The 24,679-nt window shown below is 36.2% G+C and overlaps 1 protein-coding gene and 1 pseudogene across 21 annotated transcripts in view; one reads left to right on the top strand and one right to left on the bottom strand.

Annotated features, from left to right (window-relative positions):
* The window catches only part of CHL1 (cell adhesion molecule L1 like), a 221,934-nt gene that overhangs the window by 115,196 nt on the left and 82,059 nt on the right, over positions 1-24,679 (bottom strand). The gene's annotated exons all lie outside the window — the stretch shown is intronic.
* LOC111760597 (U6 spliceosomal RNA) lies at positions 18,690-18,782 on the top strand (annotated as a pseudogene).

The following is a 24,679-nucleotide window of genomic DNA, read 5'->3' as shown; positions in this document are numbered from 1 at the left end:
AATGTCAGTGGAATGAATAAATGTAATGTTTGTCCAAGTATATATTACACAGTTCACTAAGCCTTTACCCTCCCAGGAATAGTTAACCATGCTAGAGCTCTTCAATATTGCCTTATTAGTACAATTTTTAAAGATATTATTATCTACTGACTTATTCTGTGCCAAGCCTTGTATTTAAGGTTTTAGATTCATTGTCTATGATGTTGGTTTGGGTTCATCTCCTTAGATTGTAAAAAGATTTGAGGGCAGTGACTGTTGTACTAATCTCAGTATTCACATCACCAAAGAGGCATTGCATTTGGGAAGAACATGGTTAAACAGCAAGTCTGCAATTCATTCTCTCCCTTTACAAAGGGAGAGCCCCCTAGAAGTAGGTGACCCAATCAAATTACCTGTCAAATATATTAATAACAGACCTCCTGGCAAGCATGTTAATGGCATTTACTAATGAGAGAATCCTTATTCTAGGAAAGACTGACTGTATAGTACTGCTTATGGTAAATAAACTGGAATCTATGAAATGTAGGGCTGAGGTTTCTAGGAAAAAGCTATGTAACTCTCCAAATATAAAAGGAAGATTGGCATGACCTAACTGCTCCTTCTGTAAAAGTAATATGACCTGCACATCACTTAGGGAACGCCTACATAATCTGAGCCTATGGTGTGCTCTGATGTAGCAAGAAAGTCCATGAAGAGGTGCCCTGGAGGTCAAGGACCTCTCCCCACTTCACCTGTGCCACACAATTATTTGTATCCTCAAAATTATTAAGAAAGCCTGATATTGGGTCAGATCCCTGACTTATGAGGAGTCTGTTTTGACAATTTTTTTCACTGTATTATCTCGGCATGCAATAAATATTTCCTGAAAGAACACATTTTAATACCTATTTGATATAATGAGATGAAACTTGAGAGAGATCTCATTGGGCCTATTCACCAACATTCATATAGTATTATATTGTCTCTTTCCTGAGTCATAACCACTGGCAACAGTGAGGAAGGCTGGTTGGAATACAACTCGGATGGAAGTCATTCAGGAGTCCATTAACATAATCACCATTGATGATCAAGAGGGGCATTTAATATACTGCAACTGTGGACTTTACAAGCAGACCTACGGAGTCGGTTTATATTTTGAACTCTAATCCAGCTCCATAATCGTCAGCCCACTGAGATGGGCAGCTAACACTTCCGGCATCAGAGTAAAGCATTCACAATATTAAAATCAAGTTGGTTTCCTGTTGTTAACCAAGGGTCTGTTTCTTCAGTCCCGCAGAGATTAGGCAAGAATGGAGCTCTTTGAAGCCAAGAAAAGCTTAAGGTCAGATCATCTCCATGGGATACAAAGCAAACCCTGAAAGAAGTAGCAGCTAAATGATATTTGAAGTGTTCTATTAAAACAACCACTTCTGTAATACACACCATTCAAGCATTATTTGATTTAGCTTTATTCTCTCTTCATAGAGTTTGAAGTATTGTATGACTTAAGTGTATATGTATTGTCTATATTATTTGTGTCTAAGTTATATATACATCATATATTCCACTGATTAGAAATATCACTGAGAGTTTTTATTATTTTGCTTGTCCATATATTGAAAGGCATTCAGAAGTCTGAAATCAATTTTTCCCACAATTCCCATTCTATATTATGTCACCTAATAATGCCAAAATGTTCTAGTTTCCAGAAAAGGTAATTGCAAAAGCAAAGATAATAGATAATAATAAAAGATAATAATCTTAACTTTTTCTCCACAAATTATACTTTTCTGATTCCTGCTTTTTCCATTCTGTTACAGATTACTCTCTGTTCCCTTTCTCTCATTATTTTTGTCTCTCTCCCCATTGCTTAACCAGGTCTCTGTCCTAATTCTTTTTTACTTTGTATGCCTCCCTTCTAAGATCTCCTAAAATGCTTACTCTCTATTCTTCCATAATGCACATTCTGTCCTTCCCACTCTCTCTCCAGCCTCTCTGACTTCACTATATATTTTACTGATAATAATTTTATGTATGTACATTTCAAAATACTTAAAAAATGAAAATATTTTTAAATTATTCTACTGATTCCCTTACCCTTTTTGTGGGTATATATAGACATAAATAGATATGAAAGGATCAAGAGTTAGAATAATAGACCTATTGTTCTTATGTGCCTCCAGCTTCTTCCCAGTTTTTAATAACTTCCCATGCATTTTGTCCCAGGTATGAGTTTACGAGTAAAGCTGGGGACTCAACGGCATCTAGCCTCTCCTGGCTACTGTGATTGGTCCAAGAGATGAACGTGTGACTCAAGTGTGCTCAGTTAAAACTATTCCCTTGTATTTCCAAAGTCTCTTTTTCTCTGTGGTCATAAAACTATAGAAACATGAGTCAGAAACTGCCAATCATCTTGGTTCTAAACTCATGGAGAGGTCAATTTTAAAAAATGAAACAACACAAAGAGAAGCCGAAAAGGGTGAGATACACGACAGCATTCAAGTCCTAATGGTACATATTTCAAAGACCAGCATCACCCATATTCTGTTTTCACATATGAAATGGTAAAATTACCTTTCTTAACTAATAGTTCAATTTTTGTCACTTGCAACAAATAAGTCTCAACTTACATAAAAGATACAAGAATCTCTATATTTGAGTATAGACCTTAACTCACTGATAGGCCAGGAGTAATAACTAATAGAAGCAAATAGGAATCTACCAATTATTTTAATAAGTGAACAATGGGAAGCCAAAATAGAAGTTTCATCTGAGGCTCCAAGAGCCTTAGGCAGTATACTGCAAAATTTGTGCTAGACAAATTGCAGTATTTACTGAAAAGGTGCCTAAACTCCTCACTAGATCAAAGACATAAAAGGACTGAGAGTTAGATGGAAGTGAGAGGAGTATTTCTTAGGAGAGCCTTGTGCTATGGTCCCTGTCCTCTCCCAGGAGGACTGCCAGGGCACTATCTCCTAATTTCATACCAAATATGAAGAGGCTTAGATGATACATACAAATCCACCTAGAGTCATTGCTTAAAACATAAGCCCGGACTCAGTGGAAAGGAGCATACCTGTTCACTGGATAATCTGTCTGGTATGCGAGAGATGGCATGTTGTTAAAAGCAAAGGAAATGTACAGGAAAAGCTACAGTCCTCTTATACTTTATCAGCCCTTTTCACTGCTTAACAAACTGCCTTTAATTGGCCACCTGCATTGGGTGTTGCCAGGAGGGACCCCTTTCTGAAAAAGGATTTTCCAGAAAAAAACAAAAACAATTGATCTTCAGGGGCTTTCCAGGGAAAATGGAACAATGGAACATAACCTACAGAACTGCAGATAAGTAACACCTGGTGATAAACCAGTTTGTGTCTAGGAAAGATACCTTATCAGATTGGACATTCCGTATTAATGTTATTGTGCACTCTGTGAGACCCCCCCTCTTTGTAAAATGGAAACTTAATATTAGCCAATCCGAACATTTCATCACTTCTGGGTGTGCCCCTCTCTAGGCAGAGCTCCCTTCCACTTTGTCACTGGGATGCTGCCTGATTAAAGAATCACTCACTAAAGATTTGAGATACTAAATTGCACGAAAAGTTTTTAACAGTAGAATGATACTTCTCATTCAAATTACATATCCAAAGGCAGAAAATTCATCTATTTTTAGAGCGGGGTTAACATTTCCTTTTATGTTTATATTTAAGGTCTCTCGTAGAGATGGATGGTTCAAAAAAGAGTCATTTTCAAAGAGCAACATTTTTATAATTCTGCGCCCATGACCTCCTTCTTAACATGAACTCACACTATTTTTTTATTTTTAACTTTTTATTGAAATATATCACTCATAAATATATCATACATAAATAAATGTATAATAGTTGTGAAGTTAAAAAACAAACATATGTAACATCTCACCCTACCACCAATAACTTGCATTGTTTTTAAACCTTTTTAACTAATGATTAAAAAACATTGTCATAATATTACTACTAAAGTATTTTTCCCCTAACCAATGCGATTATTATCTTTATGTCATTTATATATGAACATACATAAACAATTAAGTGTACAGTAAAAGTTGTGAACTTACAAAGCAAACATCCATAACATCATACAGGGGTCCCATACATCAACTCTCCACCAACACCTTGTATTGTCATGAGACGTTTGTTGCAAACTATGAAAGAACACTGTCAAAATCTTACTGCTAATCATAGTTCCTTTCTTACATTTGGTCTGTTTTTCCCCCAACCCACCCTATTATTTTTTAAATGTATTTTTTTTATGACAGAAGTTGTAAACTTATAAAACAATCATGCACACATGCAGAATTCCCAAACAACACCCCTCCATCAACACACCACAATGTGGTGTGTCATTTGCTACAGATAAAATAATATCATCTGATTATTGCCATGTCCATAACATACATTTGGCTCACTTTTTCCATATTGCCTCAGTATCAACATAGTACATCTTTTGCATAGATGCAAGAATATTATATTATTACTACTAACCACAGTCCATAGGTCACTCCAGCTGTATTTTTCCCATGCTTCTCCACATTCCCAACATCCTGCAGTAGTGATACACATTTGTTGTAGCTCACAAAGGACACTCTTGCATCTGTACCATCAACCACATTTCTCACCCACCTTTTGGTTTACTGTGCTATCCAGTTCCTAGATTATTCTCAACCATTCTGTCGATTGTCATTTAATAACTAGACCACCATTTTCAGTCACATCCCCATTTATAAATTAGCTGTTACTCACAGTGTTACCATCCACTCTATATTTCCACAATTTTACAGTAAAGCTAATTAGAACTTCTACATACATTAAACATCAGTAGTTCACTCAGTCCTTCTCTTATCTCCTTTAAGAATCCACCACCTACCACCAGCTCTTGAAGATATTTTCCAATAATTTCTTCTAGAAGTTTTATGGTGGTTTTTTGTTTTTTGTTTTTTGTTTTTTAGTTTTTTGATCCATTTTGAGTAAATTTTTGGATAAGGTATGAGATAGGGGTCCTCTTTCCTTCTTTCAGCTATGGATGTCCAATTCTTTCAGCACCATTTTTGAATGGATTGTTCTGCCCAAGCTGTGTGAGTTTGAGAGGCTTGTCAAAAATCACTCGACAATATCTGTGAGGGTCTGTTTCTGAACCATAAATTTGGTTCCATTGGTCTACTGTGTTTGTCTTTAGGCCAGTACCATGCTGTTTTTACCACTATAGGTAGGTATCATGATTTAAAGTCTGGAGATGAGGGTTCACTTTTCCTTTTTATGATGTTTCTGGCTATTCAGGACTACTTACCCTTCCAAATAAATTTAATGATTGTGTTTTCAATTTTTCCTTTAATGCTGGTGGAATTTTTATCAGGATTGCATTAAATCTGTATATCAATTTGAGTAGAACTGACATCTTAATGATATTTAGTCATCCAATCCATGAGCATGGAATGTTCTTCCAGTTATTTAGGGCTTTTTAAATTTAACACTGAGTTGCAGTTTTCTGAATACAAGTGCTTTACATCATTGGTTAAGTTTATTCCTATTTGAGTTTTATCTGTCTTATTTTATTTTCACCACTATTTTGACAAGTTTAGTTACTTTTGTTGATATACTCTTCATTTCTAGACTCTCTTTCAGGCCCCTCTCTCCTGTCTTTTCTTTTCAGGCTCTAGCAAACCCTTTAGTATTTCCTAAAATTCTGGTCTCTTGCTTAGAAATTCTCTCAGCTTCTGTTTATCTGTGAATATTCTAATTTCACCCTCATTTTTGAAAGACAGTGTTGCTGGATATAAGATTCTTGGCTGGAAGTTTTTCTCCTGTAGTATCTTAAATATATCAGACCACTTTCTTATTGCCTCCATGGTTTCTGGTGAGAAATCAGCATTCAGTCTTATTGTGCATCCCTTATATGTTATGCATAGCTTTTCTCTTGCTGCTCTCATAATTCTCTCTTAGTCTTTGGCCTTTGACATTCTGATGAGTGTCTTGGAGTTGGTCTATTTGGATTTTTTTGGATGGGAGTACGTTGTGCTTCTTGGACAGGGTTGGGAAATTTTCTACCATTATTTCTTTAAATATTCCTTCTGCCCTTTTCCCTTCTCTTCCCCTTCTGGGACACCCGTAACATGTATGTTTGCATGCCTTTTGTTGTCATTTAGTTCCCTGAGACATTGTTCATTTTTTTCCATTCTTTTCTTCATCTCTTCTTTTGTATGTTCAGAGGCCATTTCTTCAAGCTCACCAATCCTTTCTTCTGCCTTCTCAAATCTGCTATTGTATGATTCCAATGTTTTTTTTTAAATTTTCATTGATTGTAACTTTCATTCCCATAAGATCTGCTATTTTCTAGGTATGTTTTCAAATTATTCTTTGTGCTTATCCAATGTCTTCTTAATATCCTTCATCTCTTTAGCCATCTCATTGAATTTATTAAGGAGATTTGTTTGAACATCTATAATTAGTTGTCTCAAATCCTTTATGTCATCTGGAGGCTTATCTTGTTCTTGTAACTGGGCCATAGCTTCCTGTTTCTTGGTATGGATTGTAATGCTTTGTTGGTGTCTTTGCATCTGGCTTACTAGGGTATTTTTTTCTGGGTACAGTTTTTCTCTTTAGTTTAGGGCTTCCTATCATTTCTCCCTTGCTGGTTGCACAGTGGGAGCCAAGCATGTAGTTGGTGCTATAGGCTGTGGAGGCTCAAGCTGCCCTCATTACACCAGAGACCAATGATGCTTCTTCCAACTTTCTCCTTTGCCAGGGGTAAGGACAAAGTCACAGCTATGTGGAATAATCCACATGCAGGCCTAGACTGTAGCTACCCAGAGAGACAGATGAAACTTCACATTCCTTTCTCCCCTGCCTGGGGCAGGGATGGAACTGCAGGTGTGAGCAGCAATCGCTATGCAGTGCAGGTCCAAGATGACCGCAGTTGCCCTGGTAAACTTCTGATTTTCAGTCAATGCCAGTGAAAGTTCCCTGCAGTTACCTGTATAGGCTGGTGCAGGGCTCCTCAGCCCCCTCCCTGCCAGAGGTGGGCTGAAGCCTAGGCGAGGGCTGCAGGCTGACCTGCATGAAAGAAACTAGTTCCTGCTGGCACTGTGAGTTTCAGTAAGGCCGGCTTCCCCTCAGGCTGGGGACAGAATCAGAACAGCAGCTACTGGTCTCTTTTTGACTTGGGCTGGTTCTCTCCCCAGCCCTTCCCAGGGTTATCTCTTAGCCAGCCAAGTCTCCCAATCTGTAGCTGAAGTTGGCAGCCAATCATCTACTCCTTCCCTGTTTCTGGGAAGTGGAGCTTCCAATTCCTTTCACAGAACAACTCCTGTGGCGGCTCATGCCGCCAGAGCAGGATAATCACCAACCTTCACGACTTGGCTAGTATTTTCCAAGATTGGCTGGCGCAGATCCTCGCAGCTTCCTCCCTGCTGGCGGTGGCACTGGGGCCTAGGCTAGAACTGCAATATGATCTGGATGGGAAGAAGCCAGTCCCCACCAGCACTGGGATTTTCAGTCCACCCTTCTATCCCTCGTGCCAGGCACAGAGTTAAGATGGCAGCTCCCAGCCTCTTTCTAACCTGGACAGGCTCAAACCTTAGCTGTTCTCAAGATCATACTGTAGCCCACTGAATTTCCTCATCATAGCTGAAATTCGTGCCCAACTGTCTCTTCCTCCCCTGTTTTGGGGAAGTGGAGCTTTCGATTCCAGCCGCAGAACAGCTCCCAAGGTAGCTTGTGCCTCCAGTCGAGGATGGGCACCAGCCTCCATGGCATGGAATGCTCTACTTAGGAGTCCTCTCTGCAGATGGGCATCTCCTCCTTCCACTCCTTCAAGTATGATGCATGATGCTCTTCTGGCCTCCCAGAGCCCCCAGACAGGTGCTTCAGCTACCTCCAGAGAGCTCTGGATGTTTGCTAACTGCCCATCTTGCTGATTCTCAACTCACACTATTTTTAAATATGTTGTTGTTGTTGCTCTGATGGTGGTATGACTTTTGTTTAAGTCTTACACACATAAATTCCTTTCTGTTTCCTCATTCACTGCCTTTGCCCATTAGTCAAAGGGCAAGCAATGTTTAAGCAGCTGCTACTTCTTTTGCTTTGGGGCACTAAAAAGTCCTCTTATAATGTAATACTGTGAGCTCTTCTACTTTTTCCATTTGTTTTTGGTATGGTAACTATTCATTTAAGGAAGCAATTTTGCATGGACCCTTAGCTCCTTATCACTCTAATGAGCCCTCCCCCAAAACTGAAAAATTCCAACTCCCTCTCAAAACCCTGTAAGATTAGGGATGGAGAATGGAAAGCAAATTGTGCCTTTTAACAGAAATGGCCTAGTGGAACCATATTCATTGATACAACACCCGGATTAAAGCAAAAAAAAAAAAAAAACAAGTTCATCTTTCTTTAAATTATCCTTTGAATAAGTATGATTACAATAAGTAACCTTAACTATTTTAGAATGGCATTATCTGCAACACATAGCAAAAATTCAATAAATATTAATAAAATCAATAAAAAGAATTAATGACATGCAACTTTATACCAATTAGGCATAGTTCTTGCATTTTCTGTGATGAGTAGTTAGTTTGCAAGCTGAATTCAGGGCACCTTGTAAAGGTGAAGATGTGAAGGTCAAGATTCTGGGACATGATCAATCAAACTTACTAATTATGTTAGTTATATTAATTTCTCCTATAGTCATGTGGGCATTGTTTCTAAGATGATAATAATTGATGTTTAGGGGGGAAAATGTTATTTTTAAAGGATTTATTAAATGACCACTGTGGGTGACCTATCAAAATCCAGTAACAAAGCAAAGATGAAAAAGAAAAAGAAAGAAGAAAAACCAAAGATTTTTCTCTTAGATTCCAAAGAGCATATGAGGGATATGGCTTAATTTGCTTGTTTCAAATGTCAAAATATAATTTGGGTTTTTTTTTTTAAGCACATGCAATTAAAATGATACTGCATGAGTAACTTCAGAAGGTTCTGGTGATTTTTTTCTAGTTAACTCGTATACTCAAAAATAACCTCCTGCAGAGCTGATGTAGCTTAGTGGCTGCGTGTTGGCTTACCATATACTAGGCTCTGGGTTCAAACCCTGGGCCCTGGTACCTCAAAAAATAAAACAAAAAACCTCCTTGGTTCTAATGTATTGTTAAAAAATCTACAGCCTGTCCACATAATAGCACAATTTAACACACATAAATGTAGTCAATGATACCTTTAAGTCTTGTAGTGGCTCAGACCATCATTTGGAATTTTTGGTGGGAGCACAGATGTGAAAGCATAGGAGACTGTTCTATTTCATCAGATATACCCTACCTGACCTTCACTTTCTGTGTAAGTATTCCATATATATATACATTTGTTTTGTTTTATACTTGCTTCTTTTTCAGGAAAATGGGGAAGATGCAGTTAGTTTAGAATTCCAGTTAGTTCTTGCCTAGCTAAGCAAGTTTTCTTTTGTAGTTTCTATCAGCATCTCTAAACTTGAATAAATACATAAATAGTTCATTCTCTAAAAGAAAGACAGTATTTATTTTACCAACTGACCTAAAGCACTATGATGTATCTATGTATTTATATCAAAAGAACCAATCAATAAGCATTTATTGGGTCTTACCATAAGCCCATGAGTCAGTTTAATAAGATTCATTAAAAAACATTGGTATTTCACTTGGGTAAGACATCAATTTTTTTTTCCCCTAACAAAATTTACCTCCTGGGACATGATGAATCAAACTTATTAATTAAGTTGGCTATATTAATTTTCCCTGTGGTCATATATGAAACACATGTTTCTAATATAATAATTTCACATTTGGAAAGAAAAATTATTTTTAAAGGATTTACTAAATGACTATAAAAGCTGATGCTTGATCTTCACAAGCAAAATGCTAATAAATAAATATATGATGGAGCCAAGCAAAACTTCACTTGATTAAATATGCACAGATGTCACAGAGAATCCCTCAGTGCCTAAAGAAACAAGGACTCAAGCAATAGTGGCGCTCTTTGCAGGAACATTTTCTGCATCTTTAGTGAAAATGTTATCTCTGCCACTTAGATATTTGTACAGGATTTAAAATACAGAATCAGCATTTCTGGAGTATCAATTTGTGTAGAACATATTTACGATTTTCCACTCTTGTACACAGCTGAAAATGCAATGAAGGATAAGAAACAAATAATAAAAAGACAGTTTTTAACATTATGACTCATTGCAGCTTTTCTTTCTTCTGTTTAGCACTGATAGAATGAGCCTTTATAGTTAAGGGTCAGCATAAACTCTACCTTGCAAAGGGTATTTCCAAACACGCAAAGGTTATATTCATAAGCTGAGCTGCAAGAGACAATTTTCCTGCTGTGAGGCCTGGCAGGAGCAGCCCCGTCAGCAGGATGTTAAAAATCCTTCTGCAGGCATACGTTAGCAAAGCAACCGGACTGATCCAAAGCTCAATCATAAATGATTGTTTGCTGACAGTCGTTTTGAAAAAGCATAGACCAAACACTTCTGAGTTTACCCATGCAAATGTGGATTAGTCGATATTTCAGAAACAAAGAAAAACATCTAAAAAATCTATTTGGAAATTATTATGTTATTAATGAAAAATATAAATGTTCAAAACTTTTTCTTTCTTGACTGCTTATAGGAATTGAATTATTTTGTAACTTTGTTATTGGTGGCCCTAAAAAATATTATTATAGGAAAGGCAAGGACATAGTCACATGTTTAACATGGACAGAATATTAGACTTTCTTTCCATTGATAGATATTTATGTCCCTCTGAGGAAGAAAGAGTAAAAAATAAAACCAAAATGAACTCGAGGAAAATTATATAATTTTCCAGCCAATTTGTTTTGCTAATATATAAAAAAAAAATGAAAAGACCACTGAATTATACTTTGAAAATGATTAAAATGGGAAATTTTGACTTGAGTATATATATTGCTAAAATAAAAAGTTAAGTCAGTGTGATCTATGTATCTTTAAAAAAAAGATAATTGAAAAAAAGAATAAGGCAATTAGAACTTACAGCCACAAAAAACAACAACAAAATAAAATCATAGAATAGAAAAGCTAATCAACTGCATAAAATCATCAAGATAAATAGATGCCTAGACACCAACAGAAAATTACAGGCCATACTAAGAAACAGAAAGACATGGTCCAGTCCAATGAACAAACTAAAAACCAGGAGGAGATGCAGAACATGGAACAACTAATCAGAGAAGTCCAAACAAATATCATGAATCATCTAAATGAAGTGAAGGAAGAGATTAAGGATCTTAAGACAACACTGGGAGACTATACTGGAGAATTTGTAAATATACATATGAATTTTGTTTTGCAAGCAGTGAAGCTTGGGTGTCACTGTGGGCCCCGAGGGAAGGGGGAGAGAATAAATAGAAAAGAGGGTACCTGGGGTGGTGGGGGGGCAATGGAAATGTTCTGCATGATCATGTAACGATGGTTATAGGCCATGTTAAACTTCACCAAAAATTTATAAAAATGTATAGTCTAATATGTAAACCATAATGTAACCATGGTTAGTAGCTATGTTTCAATATTTGTATATCAGTTGCAACAAATGTAACACCCACATGTAAAAAGATCATTGCTGGGGAAGGGGGAAAAGAGGCAGGATGTTGGGTATATGGGACTCCCATATATTCTATATGTGACTTTACTGTAACCTAAAACTTTTTTGAAGACATAATAAAAAAAAAGTTGTAAAAAAAAAAAAAAAAAAAAAGGTTAAGTTAGCCTAGACAGATTTAAACCTGAATAAAGGTATTTAAAGAATATTCGCACAAGTGACATTGGTTAGAAATGGAAACACAGAGTAAGACAGTGAGAAGCATACTTTGTTGTGCCTATCTAAGTACTGTCTAAGGGAGTGATTATAGCCCATAAATTTGAATATACCCATTTCCCGTGTGTCTTGATGCTATTAAACATTTGAAACATATCAAAAAGATAGAAAATACCAAGGAAGAATATATTTGCAAACCCAAAGAAAAAGAGTCAGGCTGATGTGTCTGATATTGTTATGAATTTACATTTTTGTGTCATCAAAGGATAAAGAAACTCAAAAGTCCTCCTTCTCCCTTTTTAACTGCAAAATTAGCACTGTCCCTTTTGTTGACAAATCCAGTCCCTCCACCCTTACATTAAGAAATTAGGCCATTCCTTGTATTTAAACTTACATGTATTCAATAGTCCTTCTTTTATAATAAAAAGATCTTGTATGAATGTGTTAAACTATCTTTTTAAAATTAATCAAAATGTCAACTACTATGTTATCAAAAATAAAATTATCATCATAGCTAACTTCTTTTGTGAGACATTTGATGTTCCCAGCAATTCCATAAAGTTCCTCTTATAAATGAGGAAAGGGGTACATGAACTTTCCCTATGCTTAACTGAGTGCCCGTCAACCTCCAGCACTAGACCAGAGTGCTACAGAAATGAAGACATGGCTCCTTCCTAAATTATATTAGTTAGGCATGACTGATTAGAATTTGTCACTCAATTAAGCAAATAAGGAACCAAGAAATAGAAGGAAGTACTAAACCAGGTCTTCCTTGGCTCATTAAGTGACCAGAGGAACTTGTTTTTCTACCCCAAAATACATATAAATTTTTTTTCACCTAAGTTTTATTAACTGCTATCATATTTGTGAATTGGTTTGAAATTATATTAATCCATTGGTGGATATGCAAAAAAAATTGAGGATTAATATTATCAATAAATACATTCATAAAATGAAGCAATATGAAGTTTTTACATCTTTAAGATAAAAATAGATGAACCTAACTTTGTAGCAAGGACATTTTAAATTTCCATAAGCATTTGTTTCAAATTCTCTTGTAAAAGAAAAACAGTGGAATTTGTAAAGAGCAAAACCAAAAAATTAAAGGAAGGTAAATGATGCCAAGATATAATATATATATATAGCTTGAATTCTAGGCTCCCAGCTCCCACATTTTCCCTTAGGTCACACTTCTTCCTTTGGCCTATTTTTCAAAGGAAAGGATACAGATTAGAGGTACATGAAGAATGGAATAGACAAAGAGAACCAAAAAGTAATCTACCAATTCAATTTTGCTTAAATGAAAAGTATTCATCTGATAAAACCAGGCTGATAACATTGCACATATTTTCGGAAATATTTTTCACTTCCACATGTAAGCTTGTTCCAAACCACGCTTTAAAATGACCTGTCTTTTCTGTATAAAGATGGTGCTCCTCGTCCTGTTGATTCAAACACCTTCACCGTTCATCTCCTATGGACAAAGTCCAGCACCTGATGTATAGAAAACGCAAACATGGAGCACACACGTAACGTGCTTCTTGTCAGGTAAATGTGGAAAATCCTGACGGGCAGAGGCAGGGACTTGGCAGGGATACACTCACACCCTCCTTCGTAGCCCCTAGGACAAACAGCATTTGTGAAACAGCGGCCCAGAGGTCAAGGTAGACTCTATAGCAATGAAACTGGACCAAAAGAGACTCAGAAGAATAGTCAAATCTGTGACCTTGGCTTCATTAGCAGCAAAGTGTATCATCACTAATTACCTTATGGCTATATTGTAAATTGCATATATGCATACATAAATTATATATATATATATGTGTATGTATATTCTATATGTATTTGGCACCTAAAATTTGGAAGATTTTAATATGGTTATTCAAGTTAGGGAGATGAGCTACTAGATTAACCAACACCCTGTAACTGAAAATGGAAACTAAACATTAAAGTAGTGACCAACTTTCTGGTGGAAAATATACTAACTGTACCAGACATTTTGGCATGGTCACTTTAAATTAACTGCAGTTTGATCCATGTTCTAGGGGGAGAATATTTCAATCAGAATCCAAGTGAAATAATTTCAGCTAAAGATTGCCAGTGAGCATGTGAAGGGTGTATCTATATAATATAGAATGAAACTTTTTTTTTTTTTAATCTGGCACTTGGGGGTCACATACTTATAAATAGGATGTTATCAGTAAATTTAAAAGTTTCGTGTATTGTAAACATAACCATAAGGATTACTTATACCAAATCAAAGACTGTTATTTATAATCTCTATAGCAGAAACTTTAGGATAGATAATAAGATTATAAAGAGGGTTCTTAGTCATTTATCCCAAAGCACACATCCACTGAAATAAATAATTAGTGCAAATTTATACAACAAAAGGTGGAAGACAATCCAAATATCTAAGGCTACCAAAGAATAATTATGGTTTGAAGGCCTTCAATATAAGTATCTATTTGTGTCTGGTGCCCTAATGTCTAGAGACAGGATAATGAAAAAACTGGCTTCAATCCTAACCTTTTAGCATTTATATTCTAACAGGGGGAAAGAGAAAATATAAATGAAAAAATATTAGAGGTTGTGATCAGTATCATGGAGGAAACAAACACAGTGCTGTTCATGAGAATACAGACAGAGTGATTAGGGAAGGGCTGTCTTAGAAGGTAATATCTAATGTGGAACCCGAGTTATGAAAATGGGATAGTGAATAGTAGGAGGAAAAAAACACTGGCAAAGAAACCTAATAGGGAGAACTGAGCAAGTCATCACAAGAGCAGAAATACTGCTCCCTCTCATTGCCCCCATTTTTCCTTCCTATCTTAAGCACAAATGCTGAGCCACAATTTCTTCATTATTAGCAGTTGTCATGGAAGAAAAAAAAAAATCTTGTCATCAGCCTGCTATCTAAGGCAGGTTGATTACAATGGAACATTTCCATCATGGAGGGGCAGTATTTTGTTCTAACTGGAATGGACACATACTCCGGATATGACCAGGTATTGGTGTCCAGTTGTTTGATCGGCAAGTACTGGCCTGATTGTTACTCTATGGATATTTTGGGTATTTAAATCAAGCTGATTGCATCTATGGCTGGTTATATCTACAATCGAGGAGATTACCTTCAACAAGAGAGAAGTCTCATCCAATCAGCTGAAAGCCTTAAAAGGAGAAGTGATGATTTGAGCAGTCTGAAGAGAAAGTTTCTATCTGTACTTCAGCCAACTAGCCTGTCTTGGGAAATTCTTCAAAAACCTTCATTGGAGTTCCTGGTCTCAATCTGCCTTCCAGAGTTTAGACTTGCCCATCCCCACAGGTGTCTGAGACAATTCTTATAAAATCTCATAATATTTATTGTTGGTTCTGTTTCCCTAAAGGACCCTTACTAAATACACCTTGGAACTTTTTGTTTTTTAAAATTTACTTCTTGGGTAATAAAAATATTGCTAATAATTATTTATCAAGTAAAACTTGCTATGTTAAATGCAGTATTTCAATTAATTTTCACAACAGCCCTAAGAGAAGATTTAACCCAAATTTAAAGTTGAGTAAACTGAGATAGAGTCTAAATAAATTGCCTGTGGTTAAACAGCTGTGGAGGCATCGGGCCTCTACTCCATCACACAGCTGGACCTGAGTCTGTGATTTTTTAAACTACTACACCAAAAGCAAAGTTAAGAAATTGGAATGATCATCTTTCTTTGACTCCCTTTATTTATCTAATCATGTCCCCACTCACTGTACTGAATTTTGTACCCAATTACTTAATTGCAGTATAAAAATATACATTGGCTTCTTGGGCAACACTGCTTTCATATGCTGAAGATAGTTGTAGAGAAAATCATAGGAGGGACATCATCAGATTCCATTTAAATTTCCAAGTCACAGAGCTGTAATGATGTCTTCCTCAAACAAGATTTCATTTTGTAATCTATTTCTTTCCTTTATAGAGGTCTGCACTTCATCAAGATGCTTGACTTGCAACTGCAGTTTTAACTTGATTCAGTATCTAGCATAAAGTTAGAGTGAAGCTGTTCTTATAAAGCTGTAGTTCTAATTAATATTTTAATCATTCTTGCCAAGAGCCCTTTTCTTGCAGTTGATAAACCTGCTTTAAAAAGGCAAGCATATACAAAATGGTTTAACTAGGTCTTCTGTTTATACAAGAAACACTCAAGAGTATAAAGCTCCAGAATATATTATTTTGATGGGTCATAAAATGAGAGAATATGTTTTGTGATATTGAATACTTAATTTCATTATCAACTAACAATGGAGTTACAAATGAATCTGAATTCAAATTGTAAATCTGAAATTTAGTTTTTCATTAGCATATCTACATTCTATTACTCAAAATACAAACCAGTTTATTTATAGTGGGTATCTCAGTCCAATTCATATTTATAGAAAAATTAGAGATCTGATTAATGCCTTTGGTTCCAAGGTGGTTTGAGAGAGAAGCTGTCTCCAAGATAAATAGAAATTATTTCTCTGCTTTTGTTTTCCCTTTAAAATATATCAGACCAGGACTTTTCTTTAAGCAGTTTTCTCTGGTAACTCCCATCTCTCCAGTAATACAGGATGTGATGAAGGAAGGAAAGATGTCTTCTTGGAATAACCCTAAATTCTTGTCACATAGGAAATTTTGTGGTCTGTATATCTCACATTTGCTTTTCAATGGCTGACTTTATTTTAGGGGCATTATCACAAGCATAAATACATTCATGTTTATAGAGCTATGTGATGGTTTGAAGTTGTATGGACCCCAGAAAATCAGACTATCCCATTCCCACATAACTATTTTAAGTAGGGTCTTTTGATTAGGTTACTTCAGTTAAGGCATGGCCCAGGAGGTCTTAATCTTCTTATTGGAGTCTTCTGTAAATGGATGAATACATAGAGAAGAAAGGCAAAGCCACAAAAACAAAAAGCTGGAAGGAACAAAACCCGGGAGAGAAGGGAAAGACCAGTAGATGCTGCCATGTGCCTTGAAATGGGACTGAGGAGTCCAGGGTATCCAACAGCCAGGCTTCTTGGAGAAAGCATCACCTGAAAATGTCTTGATTTGGACATTTTTCTTGAACTCAAAACTGTAAGCTCACAAACTAATAAATTCCCATTGTTAAAAGCCAGCCCATTTCTGGTATATTGCTTTAGGTAGCGTAGCAGACCAAGCAGGCTATAAACTCCCATTAAAACTCCAGACTTTTTAATTCATTTGGAACAGTCCCTAATGGTTTCCATAGAAACATCCTGGTGTTGTTCAAACGTATAGGTGGAAAAGTGAGTTGATATGCCAACAGATAATCATTTCTTTGCACTCTTTCAGGGTGCCTAGTATAAACCTTGTGTGCCATATGAAATGAGTCAATGTTAACAAGTAATTCACTAATTCATTCACATCTTTGCTTGACTGTCCTTTTATGACTCAGATACCACCTTAAATGTCATCTGAAAGAGTCTTTACCTGTCCACTAATTTAATAAAGCCGCTGCTATTCCCTTACAACTCCCTGCTTTATCAACACAACACATAGCAGTGACATCTTTTGTTTAATTATTTCTGTTTCCAACAAAACTCTGCCCTAAGAAGTAAGGAACTTATATTTCACGAATGTATCTCCACTACCTAGAAAAATGCTTGGCACATAATACAATATGTACTCATGAGTAGCTGAATGAATAAATGAGTACACAGCAAACACATATGTAACTACATTCATTCTCTAACCAATATCTTTACTGTTTAACCATTTTTAAATATTGATTAAATACTAAATATTGATTTTAACGAATATACATTATGATAAATGAAGGAAAGAGTGCCTTTAAATAGTATTACTCAGCCAGCGGGGGGAATTTTCCTCCAAGGAATATTTGGCAATATCTGGACCAGTTTTGGTTTTCATAAGTAGAAGGATAATACTGGCATCCAGTGAGAGGCCAGGGATGCTGCGGAACATTCTACATTGCACAGGACAGCCTTCTACAAAAAAAGAATTATCTAGTCCCAAGTGCCAACAGTGCTGGGGTTGAGAAACCCTGTTTATACCATTCTCTAGTCCTCATATGAATTTAATTTAAAACATATTATTGGACAACTATCATATGCTAACTTAAAATTGAATTCCTATAGGGATCAAGGCATATTATAGACAGGCAAAGAGACCTAGAACAATAGGAAGGAGGATAGATAAATTGATATTAGATAGCATAATACATACACACACACACACACATCCATAATAGAAAGACAGAAGAACTAAAACCCCATATGATTGCCAATCTCAAGAAATACACACTCTTGTTATCATCTAATCATGTGTCCACAGATTTTACTATATCTAATAACAGTTACATAAAAATATAATATTAGAAGTTTGAGAAGAGACTATATTTGTGGTGATATTTCCATTAAATGCTAATGGTATTTGTGAAGATAATATTTATAAGTGAGACCTGACCACCAAATATTAAGTGCCCCATGAAACAAATAATGCCATGTTCAAATGAAAGGTGTGTCCTTCCCCACAAATGAGAGTAACTGTGTGAAATTAGAGTTGTATTTACCATGTGAATAAAATGGTTCTATATGTAATGAGTTAGAAAACTGGAATCCAGGGAAAATTTTTGAGTAGGTGATGTGATAAAAGTAAACCAGTAAGTTTGGGAAGATGCCCAAACAGTTTGGTTTGTACTCGGATCACTGGGCACATAATATTTTAACTTTCCTCAGAGAGGTGACACATTCCATACAGCATGGTCTAGAAATTAAGATAGAAGGACTTATACAGAGAATGGGGCAGAGGTAGTTCCCCCCAAGTCTACCTCATTTCTGTTGTAGCCTGGAAGGATATAAAATGTTACTTTAGCAGCACCTACACTAAAACTGGAATGGTACAGAAACAACCCTGTGTAAGGATGACATTCAAATTCATGAAGCATTTCATATTTTTCAGTGGGATGACATATTCAAAGTGCTGATGGAAAAGAGACTGTCAACCAAGAATTCTATATCCAACAAAACTTCTTCAAAAGTGAAGGAGAGGGAAGTGGATGTGGCTCAACTGATAGAGCTTCTGCCTACCATATGGGAGGACCCAGGTTTGATCCCTTGACATCCTGGTGAAAAAGAAGAAGAGAAAGCATGCCCGCACATGAGCCAGTGCCCACACGAGTGCCCATATGGTGAACCAGTGCCTGCACAAGTGAGTCACACAGCAAGATGATGATGCATGAGAAGAGAGACAAGGGGAGAGTCAAGGTGAAGTGCAGAGAAATCAGGAGGTGGCGCAATTGACAGGGAACCTCTCTCCACATCAGAGATCTCTAGGATCAAATCCCATGAATCCTAAAGGATAGAAAATAAGAAGAGAAGACAACACAGCAAAAACAGCAGCACAAGAGGAGGGGAAGGAGGTGGGAAATAAATAAATAAATCTTTTTTAAAAAATGAAGGAGAAATTGAGACTAAGACATTCCTGGATCAACAAAAACAGAATTTGCCATTAGCAGATAAGTATTACAGGAAATAATAAAGGGAGTTCTTCAAACTGAAATGAAAGGATACTAGTTGATAACCTGAATGCACATGAAGAAATAAAAATCACTGGGTAAAGGAAAGCATAAAAGATAATATGAATATATATTTTTGTTAATATTTTTCTACTGATTACCAGACAATTATGTAAAGCAAACTAGGTAGATGGTCTTTCCCTGTATAAAGACTTCATGAAAAAAAAAATGTTACTAGAGTCAAAGAGGGAAATTTCATGATAAATCTATCAGGAAGATATAACAATTATAAACAATACACATCTAACAATATAACCTCAAAATACACAAAGCAAAAACTGACAGAAATAAAGGGAGAAAGACAATTCAGTAATACTTTCGATAATAGATAGAACAATTAATTAGGCAGAAGATCAACCAGGAGACAGAAGACATGGAGCGGTCTAGAGGTTTCCATGGGCCTCTAGTGGAGGACACAGGAATCACTTACAAGAAACCCAGTGGTCCATTCCATGAAGGTTAAGGGGGCCCTGTTGGTAAGTTGGAAATATGGACTGAGACTCAGAGAGGTCTACCAGCACCAGCAAGATCTAAAGTGGACCATCAACAAGAGAGGATTTCTGGACTCTGTTATGTAAGAGAAACAACCTTACTGAAAATTTACCAGCCTATTATTTCATGAGGGGTTGGGGGGTAGGGGTTTTAACTGGCTGATTTTTACTTTGAATACTAATGGTAGAGCATTATAGTAGAGGCAAACAAGAAACCAGAAGACAGAAGACAGCACAGGACCCAGACACTAGGTGTATAAATTCCAAGGTTTCTAGGCAATTTCTTGGGGAATAGAAGTGGAAGAAGAAAGAACTCTGACAGGTAAGCATTTACTAGGGAGATTGATTTACCTAAGAGGGTTGCAGGTTTTGTCCACCTTGGCACTACTGGAATTTTAGACAAGTTTTTTGTTGTTGTGGGGGAATATCCTGTGCATTGCAGGATGGTTTACCAGCATCCTTGGTCTCTACAGGTAAGAGGTCAGTAGAAAACACTCCTACAAGTCACGACAATCAAAAATGTCTCCAAGGAGTTCTGGGGGGATGGTGTCAGAGTAGGCAGATATGGCTCAACTTGATCACACATATGCACAGAAAAGAGAGATTGCCAAAACTATGCAACAGACCTCCTTTGGGGATCAGCTGACCAGGACAGTGCTACACAACTCCAAGGAGGGTAAAGAACAGAGAGACAAAGAATCCAAAGAAACCAAAACAACAAATGTGAGTTACCAAAGCCTCATGGCAGCCAGGAAGGGTTCCCCTCTTCCCCACACAAGATATTAAGCTGGCTCACTGCAGCTGACTGAGAGGGGAACAGATATCTTCCTCCCTTCCTCCCTGTCAGCTGTTAAAGAGAAAAGGGAGGGGTAAAAATGGACAACTGCTCTTCAGTGAATTAAGCCAGCAAAGCCCACTTAGAATCTTGGCTCTGGCCAGGCCAAAATACAAGAAATTGGAGATGGAAACACATCATGGAAAGGTGCACTGAAAATTGCCATCTGCTGTCTTGTCAGGAATTTGCAAGGAAAAAAAAATTGATTTTGGGTCTCTCTGCACCCTAACTCCTGGGAGAAAATCTGCACCCCAGTGTGAGTCTCTGACCCAATTTTGACAACTTAAGCTGGGAAATTTTAAATATTTAGGATAAGTTGAACCAAATATCAAAGAAAACATATGAAAAAAATAGGCAAAAGAGAGAAACTGGCCATCAGAGATAAGTCATCAATATATTCAGATGTTTAGACATCAGCAAAAATTACAAACCATATTATGAAACAGGAAGAAATGGCCCAGTCAAAGGAACAAACCAAGTATCCTGAAGAGATAAAGGATTTAAGACAATTAATCAATGATAATCATACAATTTTCCTAAATCAATTCAAAGAATTGGAAGAAAATATGAATAAAGAGATAAAGGATATTAAGACAACACTGGATGAGCATAAGGAAAATTTGAAAGCCTGCAAAGGAAAGTAATAGACCTTATGGGAATGAAAGTCACAATGGATGTGATTAAAATACATTAAAGGCACGCAACAGAAGATTTTAATTGCTTGAAGATAGAATTAGTGATTTCAAAGATAGAACATCTGAAATGGAAAAGACAGAACAGAAAGAGAAAAGAATGGAAAAAAATGGAACAGTCTCTCAGGGAATTGAATGAAAACATGAACTGTACAAACATATACATTAACACTGTCCCAGAAGGAGAAGAGAAAGGAAAAGGGGCAGAAAGAATATTTGAGGCAATAATAGCCCAAAGTTTCCCAAATCTTATGAAAGACGTAAATATCAATATCCAAGAAAGGCAATGCACCCAAACAGAATAAATCTGAACAGACCTACCCCAAAACACCTACTATTCAGAATGATAAATATCAGAGATAAAGAGAGGATTCTGAATGCAGCAAGAGAAAAACAAATCATCACATAAGAGGAAACATCAATAAGAATAAGTGCAGACCTCTCATGGAAGTGAAAAGGAAGTGGTAGGATGTATTTAAGGTACTGAACAAGGAAAACTACAAGCCAAGAATTCTGTATCTGGCAAAACCTTCCTTCAAAAATAAAGGTGAGTTCAAAGCCTTCACAGACAAACAAAAACTGATAGAATATGTTACCAAAGACTGGAATTAACAGGGATACTGGAGAGCACTGTAACCTAAAAGGAAAAAAAACAAGGGTGAGAGGCTTGGAGAAGAGTGTGGAAATGAAGATTATTAGGAAGAGTAAAGGTAAAAAGACATACAATAGCATGACAAGAGAAAGTCAAAGGACAAAATGGATAAGGTAAGCAATGTCTTTATACTAATAACATTAGTATTGGGGAGCTTGAACCCCCCAATCAAAAGACATAGACTGATAGAATGGATAAAAAACATGAACCATCTATATGCTTTCTACAAGAAACTCACCTCAGATGTAAGGACCCAATCCAGTTAAAAGTGAAAAGACAGAAAAAAAAATATTCCACACAAATAGTAACCAAAAAAGAGCTGGAGTAGTGATACTAGTACCAGCCAAAAATGATTTCAAATACAAAACTTAAAAAGGGATAAGAATGGTTATATTAATAAGAGAGGCAATTCACCAAGAAGAAATAAATATTTATGCACCTAACCTGAGTGCCCCAAGATATATGAGACACATACACATAAAACTGAAGGGAGAAGGAGATGTCTCTATAGTAATAGTTGGAGGCTTCAATATATTACTTTCAGTATTGCATACAACATCTAGACATAGAAGAAACAGAGAGCTTAAAAAATATGATAAATGAATTAGACCTAACAGACATCTACAGAGCATGCACCCCAAAACAGCAGGATATATGTTCTTTTGGATTTTATTTTTATTTATTTTTTATTGAAGTATATCATTCATACATGAATGCACATAAATAAGAATATAATAAAGATTGCAAATTTACAAAAAAAATAAACGTAATATCACACAGGGATGCCATACATCACCCGCCCCCCCCACCAACTCTTTGCATTGGTGCGAAACATTTATTACAAACCATGCAAGAGCATCATCAAAATATTTCTACCAACTATAGTCCTTATCTTATATTAGGTGTATTTTCCCCCCAACCCATGCTATTTTTTTAATGTATTTTTGTTACAGATATTGTGAACTTACAAAACAATCATACAGATGTATAGATTTCCCATACAACTCCACACCCTGGTGGAACATTTGTTACAGATTATAAAATAATATCAGTTTATTACCACCAATCATGGTCCATAGCATACAGTTAGCACACTTTTTCCATACACCTCCATTGTCAACACAGATATACATTCTTTTGAAGTGCTCATAGATCATTCTCCAAGATAGACCATATGATGGGACATAAGACCAGTATAAATAAATTGAAAAAGATTGAAATTATACAAAACACTTTCTCTGATAGAATGAAACTGAAAACCAGTAATGGATGGGAAAAGAGAAAATTCATATATATATATGGAGACTAAACAACATACTATTATAATCAGTGGAACAGAGAAGAAATTACAAGAGAATTCAGTATATATCTTGAGATGAATGAAAATGGGAACACAACATATCTATGGGACACCACAAAGGCAGTGCTGACAGGGAAATTTAATGCTTACATTAAAAAAAAAGGGCTAAATTGAAGATCTAACTACACATTAGGAAGAACTATCAAAACTAAGACCAAACCAAGCTGAAGGAAAGAAATAGTAAAGAGCAGAGCAGAAACAGATGATACTGTGAACAAAATAATATAGAGAACCAACAAAGCCAGAAGTTGGATCTTTAAGATCAACAAAATCAACAAACACTTAGCTAGACTGACAAAGAAAAAAACAGAGAAGACGCAGATAAACAAAATCAAAACTGAGGTAGGGCACAGTATATCTCACCTTACGGAAATAAAAGACATCAGGAGAGGATATTATGAATAACTGTATGACAAAAATCTAGACAATAAAGACAAGATGGATGAATTCCTAAAAACACATGAACCACCTACAGTGACCCTAGAAGAGTTAGAAGACCTTAACAAACTAATCAAGAGTGAAGAGATTGAAACGGTCATTAAAAACCTCCCAAAGATGAAAGCCCAGGACCAGATGGCTTATCCTGTGAATTCTACCAATCATTCAAAGATATCTAATACCAAACTTGTTCAAGCTCTTCCAAAAACCTGAACAGTAAAGAACACTATTTCAGCCTATGACACTAACATCACCCTGATACCAAAACCAGATTAAGATATCACACACACAAAAAAGAATATTACAGACCAATATCCTTATTGAATATAGAGGCAAAAATCCTCAACAAAATCCTTGCAAACCAATTCCAAGGGCACGATCAAGTGGTTTTTAGTCCACATATGAAAGGCTGGTTCAACACAAGAAAATCAATTAGTGTAATAAACCACATTGATAAACTGAAGATAAATCACATGGACCCTTCTTGATTGATGCATAAAAGGCATTTGACAAAATGCAGCATGCTTTCTTGATAAAAATACTCTAAAAGACAGGAAAAGAAGAAAACTTTCTCACTATGGTAAAGAGCACATATGAAAAATCTACAGCTAGCATTGTACTCAACAGTGAAAGATAAACCTTTCCCACTGAGATCAGAAAAAAAGACAAGGACCTCCACTTTCAACACTGTTATTCAATATTACGTTAGAAGTTTTAGGCAGAAAAAAATCCACAACAAAGCTATTAGAACTAACAGACTAGTTCAGAAAAGTGGCAGGATACAAGATTAATACTCAAAAATCAATAGCA

This window comes from Dasypus novemcinctus, chromosome 26 (genome assembly GCF_030445035.2).
Source record: "Dasypus novemcinctus isolate mDasNov1 chromosome 26, mDasNov1.1.hap2, whole genome shotgun sequence".
Lineage (NCBI taxonomy): Eukaryota > Metazoa > Chordata > Mammalia > Cingulata > Dasypodidae > Dasypus > Dasypus novemcinctus.
The sequence above is the reverse complement of the archived record's forward strand: the minus strand, read 5'-3'. Positions and strand labels throughout refer to the sequence as shown.